Genomic DNA, 18,794 nt, shown 5'->3' on the forward strand with positions numbered 1-18,794 from the left:
TAAAACCCGGGGCCTATGGAGTATGCAAAGATCCGACAACCTTCTCCCCGAAGACCCAACCAATGATCCAGTCATTCTCCATCCAAATCTCGCAAATAGAGCAAATGACGGCTACAATGACCTGCTGGATGATCTCTCCAACCGGACTAGAGACCGTGTTTCCAGACAGAATCGACATGACACGTGGTGACAAACACCAGGCAGTATAAAGGCGAGACGGGTGGAGGACTTCCAGCACCGGCTTTCTGAGACTTTTGATAGACACAGCGGCATCGCTCGCACCACTGCCCCGGAGCAGTGGTTGAACTTTGGGAAGCTCATTTCAAAACGCGTGTTTTTGAGTGGGCTGCTCCCTGACATACGAGCTGAAGTGGACAAAACCTGCATTGGACTGCCCGATTCAGCCCTGATGGAGATTGTTAGACATGCTAGACATGCTGAGAAAATCCTGACCAGCACAAGAGACAAGACGGAGAAGAAAAGACAACAAAACAGTGATGCTGCACAGTTAACCCTCATAAAAACTGTGGCAGCAATGTCTTAAGAAAGAAGGAATGCGGGCAGAGGAAAAGGCAGAGGCAGAGAAAGGCAGAGGGCAGAGGCAGGGCCGTGGCAACACACCGATAGTGGACAAAGACACTTGCTACAACTGTGGCGAGAAAGGGCATTGGGCCTCACGAACGTCCCCACCCCAAAAAGACTTCGTCCAAGGGACAGCCGAACGAACCCCCAGCAGTTTGCAGATTGACAGGCGGTGGGGGATGGAAAGACGGGTGGAATGGACGGACTGGATGACACGAGTGCACCTGTTAAGGAGGGTAACATGCACACACGCACAGATACACATGCTTGCAATGAAGACATGCTTTCCTGCATACCACAAACATCTACACCACCCCCAAACAATAAGCAAAACATACTAGATGCAATACAGCATATAGAACAGAAGGAATTGGCAGAGAAAATGCCTACTTATGCTATGTATTCATCAGATGTGTATAAAAAATTGCCTACAACAGTGTTGACAATACAGGGGAGGGAAATAGAATTCTTGGTTGATTCAGGGGCTACAAATTCGGTTTTGAAAAAATCATTGTTTCCAAAACAAAAACTTTCTGGTAGGGTAATTCTTTCTAGAAGTGCAAGTGGTATGATAATGCCAGAGAAATTTACCGTTCCAGTGACTTGTGTGCACACAGATTCTACAGATCCAGACCCAGAGAGAAGAGCAAAATGCTCATTTTTGCTCTCACCTGTGTGCCCGGTAAATTTATTAGGAAGAGATCTAATGTGTGTTTTTGGTATAGGGGTAATTCCTACCCCCACTGGCCTCAGGGTTGTGCGTTTTGACAAAAATCATCTTTTTCCTGACATGTTTTTGTTAAAATCAAAAAGCACACTCCTTCACATTTCTATGGGACATTAACCTTTGTCCGGCTATCGACCCCCCTGACAGAAGCACAACAACTAGTGTCGCCTTTAGCAGTGATGAGAACACCACAACAAATGCATTGTATCTCTCTTGTCTCCCCAACTCCAGACGAAGAATATGTTGACAAATTCCTTGACCAGTCCAAGGACCGAGCTAGAGTTGTCTTTACGTCTACTGGCACAGCACGCATTACGCGCAGTGACGGTAGCCTTGACTGATAAAAAAGAAAAGTTTTTCAGAATTTCTAACTCTGTAGCTCATATTCTTCTCTCTTTGTCTCCAACAGACCAGGAGACAGACCCGGGACACTTTGTCATGACCTGTGAGAAACTGACTGGACTGACGACACGGCTGATGACTGTATTTCATATTCTCCCTCAACAGGAAATTATAGAAAACTTTTATCATGGCGCGGCCTTGTATCCGGCAGTATCTATATATTGAGTGAAACTGCGCCTACAACAGACACATTTTTGCAAGGAAAAAACGACATTTTACCTACTGACGTCTCACCACTTTTAGCCAAAGTGCCAACACACCTTTGGCGACACATAAATATGACGTGGGGTTATTAAAAATTGTCAACCTGTCGTCATAATACCACGTTCGACTACAGACCACAGAAACATCAATATCCGTTAAAACAGGAAGCTATTGATGGAATCCGACCCGTTTTTAACTCCTTATTGGATACAGGAGTTATAATTCCGTGTCCAGATTCTCCTGTTAGAACACCGATTTTTTCGGTAAAGAAAATACGGCCAAAAGGCATTCCGACAGAATGGCGTTTTGTTCAGGACTTGAAAGCTGTCAATGCAGCTGTTCATGCGCGCGTCCACCAAATGTGCCAAATCCATACACAATCCTACAGGGAATTAAAAGTGATGCTAAATGGTTCTCTGTCGTTGATTTCTCTAATGCTTTTTCAGTGTCCGGTGGACAAAGACAGTCAGTTTTGGTTCGCTTTCCTGTTTGATGGAAAACCATACACTTTCACACGCCTTTGTCAGGGATACACTGAATCTCCGACATCTACAATGACGCACTGCGCCACGCCTAGAGAGCCTCACACCAAACCCAGGTTCAAGTCTGCTGCAGTAGCGACGACATTTTGATTGGAAGCTCAACACAAGAGCTGTGTGAGCAAGAACCGATTGCGCTATTGTGTCATCTTGCAACTGAGGGACACAAAGCCAGTCTTAAGAAATTGCAATTTGTAAAACAAGAGGTCCACTTCCTGGGACATGACATTTCGGGGTCAGGGAAAACCTTGTCTCCTTCGCGAATTGAGGCAATTGTTTCCCTACCAAAACCGGTAACGAAAAACAAATGATGTCATTTTTAGGGATGTGTTCCTACTGTCGTGTTTTCATCCCAAATTACGCGGAACTTGTTCAACCTTTAGGGGACGTGATACACGGTAAGGGACTGACTGCACAACAATTTGGTAACCTGGACTGTTGAGGCTGAGCAGGCCTTTGTAGATCTTAAAAAGGCCTTTCAAAGTCCCCCAACCTTAGGTTTGCCAAACCCAAATCTTCATTTCACTCAGACAGTGGATGAACGCGTAGGATGCATGACATCTGTTCTCCTGCAGCCGGATAGAGGCAGACTGAGGCCCGTGGCCTATTTCTCTGCAAAACTCGATCCAGTTGCAGCAGGCCTTCCGATTTGTCTCAGGGCTGTAGTAGCGGCTGAAAGGGCCTTGGCAGCATCACGATAGCATGATATGCTCCACTCACACTGCTAGTCCCACATGCTGTCTCTTTGATCCTACTTGAACAAAAGGCTTCACATTTGTCTGCAGCACGATACCTACGTTATCATACAGTACTTCTTGACATGCCTAACGTAACAGTTAAACGTTGTACTGTACTTAACCCTGCTTCTCTTATGCCTACACCAGAGGACGGAGAACCACATGACTGTCTGGCAGAGCTGGCGCAAACATGCACACCTCGCCCAGATCTTTCGGATACTCCCTTAGAGAATCCAGACCTCATTTTGTATGTAGATGGGTCAGCCTCGCGCTGCCCACAAACAGGACAGGGACAGGTAGGATTTGCTGTAGTTTCTGACACTGAAACTATGATTGCTAAATCTCTCCCAAACCATTTGTCTGCACAGGCTGCTGAGCTCATTGCCCTCACGGAAGCATGTAAGTTGGCTGATGGCTCATCTGTTACCATCTTCACGGACTCAAGGTATGCTTTGGAGTGGTGCACGACTTTGGTGCACTGTGGAAGCACCGACAATTTCTGAAATCTGACGGTAAGCCCATTTTACATCATCATTTGATCAATGATCTTTTGACGCTATTCTACTACCAACACGGGTGGCTGTATGTAAATGCACTGCACACACAGGAGCGGCAAGATGCTGTCTCTAGGGGTAACAGTCGGTGCTGATATAGCTGCCAAAGCAGCTGCACGCCTGCCCCTCACACTTGACACCTTAGCTCACACTGCAGAGGATCACTTCTCACTCCCAGAGTCTGTCATTGCTATGCAGACACATGCTACACCACAAGAAAGACAACAGTGGAAAACAGTAGGGTGCACCTTTAACACTGGCATCTGGCTAGGGCCAGATTCTAAACCATGTCTCCCAAAACACTTTTTCCCACATTTTGCTAAGTTGACACATGGGTTAGACCATATCTCAAAAGGGGAATGATGGTAGCTATCGCACTGACATGGTTTACAAAGGGGTTCACTACATTTGCAGAAAATTTTTGTAAAGCTTGCATAATATGCACAACACAACATTGGCAGAGGAGTGAATGTAACCGACAGGCAGCACACCAACCACCAACACCGCCATTTGAACATTTGATGATGGATTTTGTTGAGCTAACACCGTCAGAGGGAAAAAAACATTGCCTCGTTATGGTTGATATGTTCTCTAAATGGGTGGAGGTTTTTCCGGCCAAAAGACAGACAGCTTCAGTGGTGGCAAAAGCTCTGATGACTGAAATCATTCCCAGATGGGGAATACCGAGCCTTTGTGTCTAGCGACAATGGAGCTCATTTTGTAAACTCAGCGATAACACAAATAAGCTTGTTTATCGGGATAAACATCAAGACGACATGCGCTTACCATCCACAGTCCGGGCGGATTATTAGAACGATTAACGGGACGTTAAAAGCAAAACTAGCTAAATGCTGTGCAGACACAGGACTTCCTTGGACAAAGGCGCTTCCTTTGGTCCTAATGTACATGCGAATGCGTACACAATCTCGTTCCAATCTCAGTCCGTATGAGATTCTGTTTGCCAGGCCTCCTTATGTAAGGACAGAAATGCCAAAGGCGGCAATTCCCTCAACAGCTCTATGTGAACATGACATGTTGAAATACTGCACCCAACTTTCTTCTGCTCTTTCTGACATAAGAAAACAGGTTTCAGCAGGTCTGCCTAAACCAGCTGAGGGACCACTGCATAAGCTCCGGCCTGGGGACTTTGTGGTGATCAAAAGCTTCAGGAGGAAGAACTGGCAGTCCAGACGGTGGGAAGGACCCTTCCAGATCCTCCTGGTCACTCACACAGCAGTCAAGGTCGCGGAACGATCCACGTGGGTGCACGCAACACACTGCAAACAGGTTCCGGACCCAGGAGAGGTGCCAGGTTCGCTAACACCTGCAACAAGTGACGAGCAGGTTCCCTGCTGAGTCACCTACGAGGGAAATCGATTCAGAGACCAGCTTGACAGACGGCGTTCTGTGCTATCTCTGAAATCAATCGGGGAAAAACTGGAGTTTTTCTCACTGATTTGCAAACACACTGAAGGAGGAGAGAAAGTGTGACCAACATACTGGTATTGTACCTTTTTGAACACAGCACATTCCTGAAAAACACTCATTCTGATGCTCTGACACTCACAGCACAGTCCTTGTTTTCTTTACACTGAGGAACTGTTGACATTCCTCTGTGACTCAGAGCAGTGTGCTCAGGCACACACATACAGGAGCAGAGTGCTGTGATATGCACACATGATGGAGCAGCACGAGAAACTACTGAAATGGTACCCTCCGAGGAGATTCGGGGGGTCCAAATTTGTACTGAGTTTATTCTTCATTACTGCATTTGTGATTTTTGCATTCGTAATGTTAGAAAGATATGATAAACCGCTGACTGAAGTAACCATTTTTTCCAACACCACTTCTCCCAATGACACAGACACACCCAGACACACTAGGAACACTAGTGGGGAGCATGGGGAGGGAAAAGTGAGTGAGCGCGTTCCACAGTTTCTGCGTCTAGGAGTAGATGGATGCGTTGTCAGAGTACAACAGGTATCACAGAGCTAATGTTACTATCATTGTAACACGACATCAACTCATATGCTTCAGCCCTGTGACTTTGTGTGGTGCGGGGAGCATGGAGCATCAGTAGGAGAGAGAGATATATGTATGTTACATTGCAGAGGTGATGGATTTAGGTTATTACAGAGAAGGAGGACCCTTATGTTCCTCATGGAAACAAGCTGTTTGGTATACAGGTAATGCAGATTGGGGCTATGAAGTTCCTAACGACCACACAAACCTAACCAATAGATTATCAATAAAGAAGGTAAACTATTCCTCAACAGGCATCTTGTTAACATTGACCAATGCTCAGTATTCGGACCAAGGTTACCGTTGTGTGTATTATGACCTTAGGGAGGCTTCCCTGTGGATCTTTTATCTTGAAGTAATCTCACCTTCCACATCTCACACAGAATCACCACATTTGACGCAGACTTTGAAAAGTTTATCTAACAGATGGGGATCTTCTCAGGATAATGATGCATTCTCCACTAATGCATGGCTTGGCCTAGTTAAGAAGTTCACGCGGGATGTAGGGTATAATGACTCTTGTTACGTGTGTTCACTATTTCCCCACTCTCAGAAGCAGGCTACCCCAGTAAAACCACACACATTGAATCTCACAGAAGTTGTCTGTGCTCTGACAGCACTCAAGGATGTTAGAGAGAGAGGGGTCAGTTCTATTCGTTTTCCAACTTTTACCTTGTGGAGGTTTTGCGAATCGCTGTGCGTGCTCGAATGGTACTATTTTTAAAACTAAAAATGGAAAAGCATCTGATAGTATAGGACAGTTTCACCATAGCCTTATGAAGAATTTGACACATGCCTTATGCATTGAACGACCTCGTCGCATGGGTTCTCAGTATTTGGGGTAACCATGGGTTGTCAGCGGACTTTGAATTGTGCGTGCGCAGCGGGATTTAAATATTAGTGCATGCTTACACTCCCACACGGGGTATCTTAATGCTTCAGTACTGATACCATCTTTGACTCACACCATGCGTTGGCCTGATGATTCTGGCGCAGGGTCTCTTGTGGATTATGTTTGGCTCTGTGGAGATCATTGGTATCAGATTTTGACTTCACGATGGGCAGGAAGATGTAGTATGATATATTTGACACCTTCCATTACAGTTATGACTTCCCTTGTGCATACAACACACCACTATCCCATATGCGTGCCCACATCTGATGTTTTCCTCGAGATAAGCGAGAGGTTACCAGCCCAGGAACTAAATTCGCAGCAGGGTTTTTTCCTTGGTATGGAACAATAAATAATGCACATAACATTGATCAGGTTCAGGAAAGTCTTGAGAATTTGACTGCTATGATGATTTCAGGGTTTGGAGAATTTCCTCCTGTTATGCGAGCTATGAGAAACATGCTAATGCAGCATCAGATGGGATTGGACCTATTGCTAGCAGCACAGGGGGGACTTTGCCACATAATAGGCACACACTGCTGCACATTCATTCCAGACATTTCAGGAAACATCACTGACACCATTCACCACTTGAACCTACTTTTGACTAATCTCAAAGCACAGGACGTTCCAGAACACTATGCAGGATGGGACTGGTGGGCCTGGGTTTTTCAAGGGGGGTGGAAGGCTTGGTTAGCTAGATTTATTGCACCACTAATAACTTTGATGTTTGGTTTCCTGATCTGTGTATGGTGCATAATCCCACTAGTCAAGAAAATGATTTCCTCCATCTTCATGGTAAATATGATACAGTATCAGGCACTTCAGAATACTGAGTCCTCTGACTTGTTTCGTATGTCCAGATATGATGATGAGGTTCTGGATACTGTTTCTGATACTGTGTGAGACTGATTAAAATTTTTTGTTTTATTATTTTTACTTAGACGTGAACGCCTTGCTACACAATAAAAAGGGTTTTCTTTTGTACCTCTTTAAAAACAGCATTTCACGCAATATATCCATAAGTTTGAATCTTTAAGAAATAAGGTTTGAATTTTTAAAGTAAAATTTATTTTGTGTGATTATGTTGTAATCAAAAGGGTGGACTGTAGTGGCAAATTTTATTTTAACCATTATTGATTAATGATTATAACCATTTGCTTAAAGATTGTTTTAAACCTCCACAAAAATGCTGTTCCTTCCTCTTAGACTCTTAAAGGCCAGAGAGGGACAGCAGCAGCCATGAACTATTAGCCTAGTGGTTTTTGTTTAAGAAACTCTAGCTTCTCATTTTGTTTAACTTTTTAGCTGACAAAGTAGAGAAGGCCACAAAACCATGTTTCCTTCTGCCTCCTGAGATAAAGGGTTGTTTAGGCTAATGAAAAGAACAGGAGCAGAGAGGAAGGTAAGGATGGGTTGACTTCTAATGATGTCCTATTTTCAACTCTGACCAGGCTAAAAGATGAAGTTAGAGGGGTGGCTTGAAAAGAGGGTTTTGACTATATGATGATGTGATGTTTAGATTTTAGTTTAGTAATGCTCATTCAGTTGTACTGCATGTACCTTTGAATCTGTATTCTCATATTTTGCAAAATATAATAAATGCTCAAAGACCAGACTTTGGTTTAAAATCTCAAACAGTCTTTATTCGTTTTCATTTTTATCATTGATATTTGTTTACTCTGATGCTTCATAGAAAACTTCCACCACAGATCAAAGATGTACAATACAGTAAACACAGTCATGTTTTTGTGGTGCTTTTCAAGTGGAATTTAAAAATGAAAGAAAGTATGAGATACTGATTTAAGGGAGGAGTTTCTGTGAAATCATGTGGCCACAGAGGGGTCCGTCCCTTCTTCTCTGATAGTAGTATAAAAACTCTAAACACTCAGTGTGCATTGTTCTTGCTGCCTCACAGCGTCACAGAGCTTCCTGAAGACAACAACACAGGTAAGATGATTTTAAACAGGAACGATACAATGCTTTAAATGGGACAATGTTCGAAAAACAACTACTTCTTTCTCTGAATAGCTGCCCTTATAACTTGTAAAACATTAAATCCTGCATCCATTTTAAATGGTCATCTTCAGACGAAGTATAGGCTAATCTTAGTTTAAAAAGTGGTAGCATTAAGTTTTTATGATCCACAAATCTGAAACAACCACAGACACCTTTATCTGCTTCAACTAAACCTCTTAAGTTTAAACTTTTCTGTTTGCCTTTAATCAACTTAAACTTTGTTATATTTATTTATATCTCAACTATAGTGTAGATCCACTGTATTATTTTATTATATACAGTACCAGTCAAAAGTTTGGATATACCTTCTGATTCATTTTTTTTTATTTTTTATTATTTTCTACATTGTGGATTAATAGATAGATAAATAGATATTTATTGTCATTGTATGCGATACAACGGAATTCTGTTGGAGCAATCCTCTCCAATACTTAATAATAATAATACTTAATACATCAAACTATGAAAAACACCAATAGAATTATGTATTAAAGCATAAAGTCAACCACAAACCAAAATTGAGAGAATAACAAGAGTGCAAAGCTGTGCGTCCAAAGCAAAAGGTGGCTACTTTTAAAATATAAACATATTTGATGTTTGTTTGTTTTTTACATTTTTGTTTACTGTATCATTCCAAATGTTTTCCTTCATAATTGTGATGTATTTAATATGAATCGACAATGTAGGATATAATACAAATTAATTAAAACCATTGATTGAGATGGTGTGTCCAAACTTTCACTGGTACTGTGTGTATTATTAAATATTTTTTTAGCTTATCCTATATTTAGTTTTGCTTTTTTAAACCCCATTTTTTATATAGCCTTGTGTTTTATATTTCTTTGTCTTATGTTAAACATCTTTTAACAACAGTAATGTAAAAATAATAGTATTTTAACATTACTGTTGTTAAAAGATGTTTACAAATATTTTATTGTCAACGTGACTGTATAAGAGTTTTTAACCTAATGCAAATATGTTTTAATCATTATCACTTTTCGAGGGATTTTCAGGTTCTAATTTAATCACATCTTCAACAATAAGTTGTTCTTAATTTACTGCAGTCTATGAAGTGAATCTGTGGTTTATCTGAAATTGTTTCTGTGAAATCATGTGACTATAGAGCTTCCTCCCTCTGTGCAAATATACTGTATCTATGAAATCGTGTGACCATAGAACTTCCCTCCCTCTTTGCAAATATACAAACTGCTCTCTGCACTCTCTGCCTTCTCTGCATCAGAGACCAACAACACCGTTATAAAAGTATTTGGCATGGTATTACTGAACAAACTACCTTACTTTCATATGATTCATTCATAACTTTCAAACTTGAAATAAAATAAGCTGAATTAAGGGCCATTTCACTGACTATGTGACATATGCATGTTGAAAGAAAATTAAACGGAATTATCTTTTCTTCAGCATTGTATCTAATATGTTTAAAACAGCCTGGTCTCACTGAATTCCGTAAAATGGGCACAGACTGGTAACAGCTCATTCCGTGGTGGTGGTACGGAATGTGGGAAATCTCGTTGGCCACCACGGAAAACAATGCCGATGTAAAGTCAATGAGAAGATGACGCGGTACGGTAGTGAGTAGTATGTAAGGTCGGAATTCCATCAGGAGGTTGGGCGGTGGATGGGTAAAACACCGGGACCTTCACACCTTCACCCAGAGACCGGAGTTCACGTCCTGCGTGTGGCGTTTGTCAGTTGTGTTTTTTATTTTTTTCTAAGCATGTCCCGGGGTGTCGCAGAACCGTAGCCCACCCACCACCTTTTCCTGAACCCAACCACTCCGTTCTTCTTGCTTGTCAGCCCGGTTTCTTTTCGGCAATCCGTGTTCATTTCATGGAATTCTTCCGTGAGCCCATCACGGAATTTGACGATCTTGTTGGCGATCCGTGTTCATTTAACGGAATTATTCCGCGGCAGTTTAACGGATTTTGTTGCAATTCCGTGAAACTGACACGGATTTGGAGTTAAGGGCCCGTGTTCATTTTTACGGAATTCTGTGAGATCAGGTTGGTTTAAAAATATGTGTAATGGTCAATCTCAGGGCATTTAATTTATTCTTTATTTATGTTTAAATGAGTGATGTCGCTTTAGTTGTAGAACCAGAATCCAATAATGCTGAAAGGATGACAGACTAAAGATTTTTCATATGTCTAGAGACAGTGTGCAGTAGGCAACAGGGAACAGGGCCTTAAAAGCAGAGAAACAATAAGCAATTAAAACTGCAAGCATCGATGGAAGGCCCCGCTCCTTGCGACCGGCATTTGTAGCGGCACTCGACAACCGCAAATCATCACCAATGAAAAGGGAACTCCTCTGCTGAGTTCAATGATACCTCACACAAGACTCTACGTCATACGGTTCATTAGCTGTGAAGAGGCGGGCTAAAGCATAGGGGGCGGGTCAAACCATCACCAATTAAAAGGAACTCCCTGCTGAGTTCAATGATACCTCACACAAGACTCTACTTTAAACGGGTCATCAGTTATGAAAGGGGGCGTGGCTTAAGCATATAGGGTGCTGGTCAAACCATCACCAATGAAGAAGGAAGTCTCTGCTGAGTTCAATTAATAATTGATACCTCACACAAGACTCTACCTTAAACGGTTCAAATGTTATGAAATGGGGCGGGGCTTAACCATAGCGGGCGGGCCAAACCATCACCAATGAAGAAGGAACTCCCCTGCTGAGTTCAATGATACCTCACACAAGACTACGTTAAATGGTTCAAATGTTATTAAAGGGGCGTGGCCTGAGTAAGTGGGCGGGTAAAATATTGGGCGTGCCAGTATCACATGAAGACCACACATTCTGAGTTTCATGTAAATCGGGTGATGTTTGTCATATAAGGCTGATTTCTAGTTGCCAGCGGTGGGGCTATGACCAAAAGTCAATTTTTGCCCTGTAGGTGTCCTCAGGCCTGGACCCTTGTCAATCATGAGAAATTTCAGCCAAATTAGACAATGTACACTAAAGTTACAACAACTTCTTCGTTCATCGATAAATGCTCAAAATGGCCGCCACGCCACACCGTCTCGATCGAAAAGTTTTTCTTTAATAACTTTTCAGCGTTAAGGTCTTTAGATGACACAGACTGAATTTGAAGTCAATCTGATGAAATCTCTAGGAGGAGTTCGTAAAAGTATAGCACCTTGACTTTAGGCCTACTTCCTGTTGCCTCTTGGGGCGCTATGACTTTGGGTCAATATCATCCTGTAGATGTTCTCCGGGTTGGACTCTTATGAATCATGAAAAGTTTTGTTGCCAATTGGACAATGTACACTCAAGTTCCACCCACTTCCGTGTTTCGATGGCAAAACGCACAAAATAGCGCCCGCCATGGCCACAAAAAGTTGATGCAGTTTAACAGTCACAGTTCAATATATGTAAAATGTGCAAGCTACCGTGATTGGTTAATACTAAGGTGGGAGGCAGCCATGGTTTAGACTTTGGCGCCTTCTTGGTGCACAGGCTGGTCCCAGCCTCTTGGCAATCAATCCATCGAATGGTAGAGGACAACACCCTGAAAGAGAGATTTCCTGCTCCCCTCCCCTGGGGTAGTTGTTTACACATTTACTAGGAGGATGTCAAACTGGTTGAAACCAGTCTGATTGCGTCCCCATCCTGTCAATGCTTTGGGTGTGTGTATGCATGCCTCACTATGTGTATGGGTTATTTTGCCCGGCAACAGCCATTCTTTAATGATGACTGTTCTCTACAGTATTGGTAAATATCCCTAACACGCAGCTGCGCTTCACGCAGTAGTGCACAGGTGAAGAATGACCAGCCCTTGACCTACATAGACAGAGGAGAGACTGACAGGCACACAGGGGAATAGGGGAAAAAGCACAAGGAAGTGGGAATACTGCAGACCCATAACACACATTGTTATGCATTTCCTTTGCTCCAGTGGCGACCCATTAAAACCAGGTCCAGTTTGGGTCCTATCCCTTTGGGAAAGACTAAATTAAACAAGTATGTGAATTAAATTGATTGCATTACCCAGGAATGCTACTAAGCTAGCTTAGCACAGAGCCATGCCACCTGACCTGGCCAAACTTCACAAACTCACTGTGGCGGATTTTAAATGTTCCTTTCTTTTAAATGTTTTACTCTTTAATCAAACATATCTAATAACAGCAGTACAGCTGACATGAGGTAAAGGTCACTGACTGTTTTTCTTTCTTCCAGAAAACTTGTGGTGTTACCATGGCAATGTGAGTAACCCCAATGTTTCTAGTAGTATACGTGTAATGGATGATGTGGAGAGCCACCTCACACAAAGAGAATAGTTTAAACTTATTTGTTTGATCTGGCTCTTTAATTTAACACTCGTTTTCATAGGGTATACACTACATTATATTGGTCTGTAACACCATACATATTTCCCATCCCAACTAAAGGTTAGTATTGTACTACGTTGAGTTTGATAACAGATGTTTTTGTCCCTGGTCTGCATAGTCTGTTGTTATATGGGATTTACATTAACATTAAATGTTGCTTTCGCTGTTGGACACACACTGTATCATTCGCAGCAAACAGTAAACAGCCGTGAGATCAGTGAGCATACCTTTGCAGAAGTGGAGATAAGACCCACTGCTGGATAACCGCTATATTAAGTTTAAAAAAAGACTGTACCGAGTGGTAATGTTATGTTCACAGATGGCGTATGTAACTGGTAGGTAGGAAGGAGTTCACCAAATATGAGAAATGAAACAAGACTAGGTCGAAAACAAGTATTTATCTGGACCGTGTTTGGTCAATGTGCTAAAATGTAGCCACATATCATGTTACTACATTACTACATTATTACATGAATACATTGCTAGCCTGTGCTATGATATGTTCAGTACTTTTTAGCTCATGTCTTTGCTTTTCTACAGGAATACTAACACCTCATTGAAATATGAGGAAATAATTTCCAAAAGCGATCAGATCCAATCAGGATCTCCTACTATCTATCAGCTGAAACCGAAGAAAGAGAACATTGGAAAAGATCCAAACAAGATAAACAAAACCATCTTACTTCTGGGGGAAACAGGAACAGGAAAATCTACTCTGATCAACGCTCTGGTCAACTACGCCATGGGAGGGAGGGAGGATGATGTCTGGTTTCAGATCGTAGAAGACGAAGAGAAGTCAATCAGAAAGTCAGACATCAGATGTGATTGTGTACCAGATCTTTGGTTTTGAAGATAAAACTCTGCCCTACTCTCTGACCATCATCGATACTCCTGGATATGGACACACCAGAGGGATCAGACAAAATGCCATCGTCAGTCAAAGATTATTAGAGTTGTTCCACTCAGAGGATGGAGTTCATGAGATTAATGCAGTTGGTCTGGTGATGAAAGCGAGTGAGAATCGACTGAATGACCCACTGAGGTACATCTTTGATTCAATGGTGTCTCTGTTTGGAAAAGACATAGAGAAGAACATTGTCGCCCTCGTCACACACTCAAATGGTGTGACACCTGAAAATATTCTACAAGCTCTCAATGCTGCAAACATTAAATGTGCCACAGATGAGGATAATGAGACTGTTTATTTTATGTTCAACAACCGCCAGAGCACTCAGAAAACCAGGAAAAATAAGGTTGCTCTGAGAAGTGCATGGGACTTAACAATGGACCAAATAGGTCTATTCACGGATTTCCTGAAAGACAATTCCCCTCAAACGCTGGAGACAACTGTTGAAAAGTCTAAAATACACACCAGACTGACAGCCTGTATCCAAAACCAGGAAGAGAGAATTAGGTTTATTGATCTAAAACAGACAGAAATCCAGCAGACTATGGACGGTCTAAAGAAACATGAACAAGAGATAAATAAAAATGAGGCGTTTACTGTAGAAGTTGATGAGGTCTACAAAGATAAAGAACCTATCAGGGTGGTCAGTGTGGGGTTATGTTATGTAGGGGCTGTCTGCTGCAAAACGTGTGATGAGAACTGTCACTATCCTGGATGCACAGTGGTCTGGAGACCAGTTGACTGTGAGGTCATGAAAGATGATCGCTGCACTGTATGTACCAGCAAGTGTCCTGTATCAGATCACGTGAAGGAAGATTGTAAGTATGTGAGCAAGACAAGAAAAGTTAAAAGACCTTGAACAATATGAAGGAGAAGTATGAAAAGAACAAAGCAGGAAGTGAGAGCAAGTTGAGCCTTCTGGAAACCTTTCAGCAGAAAATTGAGGAACTTCAGAAAGAAAAAAATCAGTTGCTGGAAAAGTCCTTTGAGCATGTTGTCCAGCTGGATCAGATCACCCTGAAGGTTGATTCACTGTCCACTTGTATCCACTTGGACTACCTGATTAAGAAGATGGAGAAAGAAGACACAGAGAAGTTCAAGAAACTGAAAGAGATAAAAAGTCGATGGGATGAACGAACCAGAGCAGCATCACGGCACGGGTTTTGTAAACTAACAGCAGCTGATAAGGCAAAGAGGCAAATAACTATATGAGGCATTAACTACATGAACACCATCACTGTAAGCAGATAGTTATGTTATGTGTAATGCTAATTACTAACTGTATAAGAACATTTAAATGTAGTTACCTTTTCAATGCAAATGTGTAATTCCTGGAAACAGCCCTCTGTGGCGTGATGCCTGTTTTGTTTGTTGGCTGTGGTATAAAGCAACACATTCTCACACCCAACTCGTAAAATAAGGACGTTTGGTCAGGAGCCTTTCTCGTTCTTATTGACGTTAAAATTTCTCCTTTAGCATATCATGTAAACGGCTTGGTCGCCACTATTGCCGTCCCTTAAAGCGACTCCAGCAAGCGGGGAGGACGCCTCAAAACCCGGAAACGGCCGCTGGTGAAGCCAACAATAACGGAATCGCGGAGGTTAGGTTTAGGAGAAAAAACCGAAAGGATGCCTCAAAAGCCGGGAAACGGCCGCGGGTGAAGCGCCACAATAACGGAATCGCAGAGGTTGAGTTTAGGAGAAAAACAACCGAAAGGACACCTCAAAAGCCGGAAACGGCCGCGGGTGAAGCGCCACAATAACGGAATCGCGGAGGTTAGGTTTAGGAGAAAAACAACCGGAAAGGACACCTCAAAAGCCGGGAACACATAACGCCACAACGCCGCGGGAACCCGAGTCTCCTGAGTGAAAGTCGAGTGAAAGTCCGGTGTTTTTACCCATCCACCACCCCAACCAACCTCCTTATGCAGCAATTTCCCCTTATGTACCACTTCGCTAAATGTCATTCAACTGCGGCTCTCCCCGTATCGTTACACAAATAGCCAAAGGGTGCCTTTTTCGTCGCATTGGACGTTGAAGGACACTGCCCAAAGCGATCTTATTTTACGAGTTTGGAATGAGAACGGGTTGTATAAAGCCACTATAGGTTGTGGTGATGGAGGAGGGGGGCTAGGTAGAGTGATTTAATGTATTTTATTCTATGTTCAGCCGTGTTTGAACTTATGTCTTTACTTTCCTACAGAAATACCTCATCCAAATATGACAACATCATTTCCACAAGTGATGTAATCCAATCAGGATTTCCCACTCTCTACCAGCTGAAACCAAAGAAAGAGAAACTTCAACCTCCGGAACAAAGAAAGAGAACATTGGAACTCTGACAAGAATTTCTCTTGGTGAAAAAGATCCAAACAAGATAAACAAAACCATCTTACTTGTTGGTGAAACAGGAGCAGGAAAATCTACTCTGATCAACGGTCTGGTCAATCCACTCATGGGAGTGGAGGGAGGATGATGTCTGGTTTCAGATCGTGAGGAGGAGAAAGACGAGAAGAGAAGACAATCAGAAAGTCAGACATCAGATGTGATCGTGTACCAGATCTTTGGTTTTGAAGATAAAACTCTGCCCTACTCTCTGACCATCATTGATACCCCTGGATACGGAAGCACCAGAGGGATTGAACATGACGCCATCATCAGTCAAAGATTATTTGACTTGTTCCGCTCAGCCAATGGAGTTCAGGAGATTAATGCAGTGGGTCTGGTGCTGAAAGCAAGTATGAATCGACTAAGTGACCATCAGAGGTACATCTTAGATTCAGTGATATCTCTGTTTGGAAAAGACATAGAGAAGAACATTGTCATTCTTATCACACACTCAAATGGTGTGACACCTGAAAATGCTCTACAAGCTCTCGAGGATGCAAACATTAAGTGTGCCAGAGACGGAAAGATCAGCCTGTTTATTTTATGATGGATAACTGCCAGAGTAAAGAGAAGAAAATGCGGGATACGGTTGCTCTAAGACACGCGATGGGATGTGACAAAGGACCAACTGGGTGAATTCACTGAGTTCCTGAAAATAATTTTACCTCAGAACCTGATAACAACTGTTGAAGTAATGGATACATACATCAGACTGACAGCCTGCATCAACAACCTGCAGGAGAGAATCAAGTTGATTGATCTAAAACAGGAAGAGATCCAGCAGACTCAGCAGCTTCTGAACAAACATAAAGAAGAGATGCAGAACAATGAGAACTTCACTGTAGAAGTTGATGAGGTCTACAAACATAAAGAACCTATTGATGGTGGGATGTGGTTGTTGTTTTATGAAGGAGCTGTCTGCTGTACTGTCTGTGAGGAGAACTGTCACTATCCTGGATGCACACTGGCCTGGTATCCAAAACACTGTGAGGTCATAAAAGATGGCGCGCGCATTTCATGTACCAGGAAGTGTCCTGCATCAGATCATGTGAAAGAAAAGTGGATCTATGTTGACAAGAAAAGGAAAGTTCTGTGTACAGAAGAAGATATGAAAAGAAGTATGAAAAGGGTAAAACAGGCAGTGAAAAGAAAACAAGCCTTTTGGAAACTCTTAAGAAGAAAATGGAGGATCTTCACAAAGAAAAAGATCAGTGGTTGGAGGAGTCCTTTCAGCATTTGGCCAATCTGGAGCAGATCGCCCTGAAGGTTAATTCACTGTCCACTTATGTCCACTTGGACGTCCTGATTGAGAAGATGAATGAGAGAGGAGACACTGAGAAGAAGAAGAAACTGGAAGAGATGAAAATTCAAATGGATAAAGATAAAGGAGTAAAGCAGTGATGCGCTACAGGTTTGGTCAACTAGCAGCAACTGTTAAAACAAAGAAGTAATGAACTAGATGAACAGAATCACTGAGAGCAGACAGCTGTGTAGTCTACAGTGATGATCAAATGTGTTGCATTACAGTTATATTATGTGTGATGGTGATTAAATAACTACACAATAGAATTAAAATGTAATCACCTTTATATATGTTAAATGAGTAATTCCTGGAAGCACTGCCCTCTATGGTGTAATAACTGTTACTGTTTGATCTTGTAGTTTCATGTTTAATCACCAAGAGTTACTTCACTGAACAGATTAGAGAACAGCTCTGGTTTTAAATGTAGTGAGGACCCCCCTGCTGTTTAATGTTGAGTACAGCAGCTCCCTCCCTCTATATCAATAACTGAAGTCAGATCATGTTGTACACAAATAGTTTTATACTTCTTTAGTTTTGGTGTAAGTTTTGTTTTTTGTGTTGTGCAGTCAATACTGGTCTGTAAAATATTCTGATGTTACTGTGATGTTGACAAAACTAAACTGGTTGTAGGATAGAAACACATCACTGACATATATCATTTATAAATATCCATATAAAGCAGCATATTAAACATGATGTATCCTTCTCTTGTTAATCAGTTTGAACAGCGGATTTTACAGAACTGAACTCAGACAGAAACCTTCTGCTCAATTCAACTTTCACACATCAGCCATGAAATCCAATGGACTTTCATTTGATGTATATTAAAAATATATATATGATAATATATTATTTACCCTGATGTCTTCATGTTTATTCATGCTTAATGACTAGTTATTTTTTTCAGAAGACATGTCATGTGGAAACATGTTGATCCATGTATGTTGTACTTTGTTCTTTATTTTGATTTTAAATGATTAAATGTATTTACAATATATATTGGGACCAGAGGGTAGTCTGAGTGTGGACGGTAGCTGGAGAGGTACCAGTGCTGCCTAACTGGTCCCACATTAATGCAGGAAGGGGGCTAATAACTTCTTTATTATATTATGTTGTTCCTCATGAATTAACATCCTGATTGATGCAGTTGTCTGTCAATAA

The 18,794-nt window shown here is 42.0% G+C and overlaps 2 pseudogenes; both read left to right on the top strand.

Annotated features, from left to right (window-relative positions):
- Window positions 1-554: 554 nt before the first annotated feature.
- On the top strand, window positions 555-15,091 carry LOC120555021 (annotated as a pseudogene).
- Window positions 14,808-18,557, top strand: LOC120555022 (annotated as a pseudogene).
- The last annotated feature ends 237 nt before the right edge of the window (window positions 18,558-18,794 follow it).

Source organism: Perca fluviatilis, unplaced genomic scaffold, assembly GCF_010015445.1.
Source record: "Perca fluviatilis unplaced genomic scaffold, GENO_Pfluv_1.0 PFLUV_unplaced_scaf_10, whole genome shotgun sequence".
NCBI lineage: Eukaryota > Metazoa > Chordata > Actinopteri > Perciformes > Percidae > Perca > Perca fluviatilis.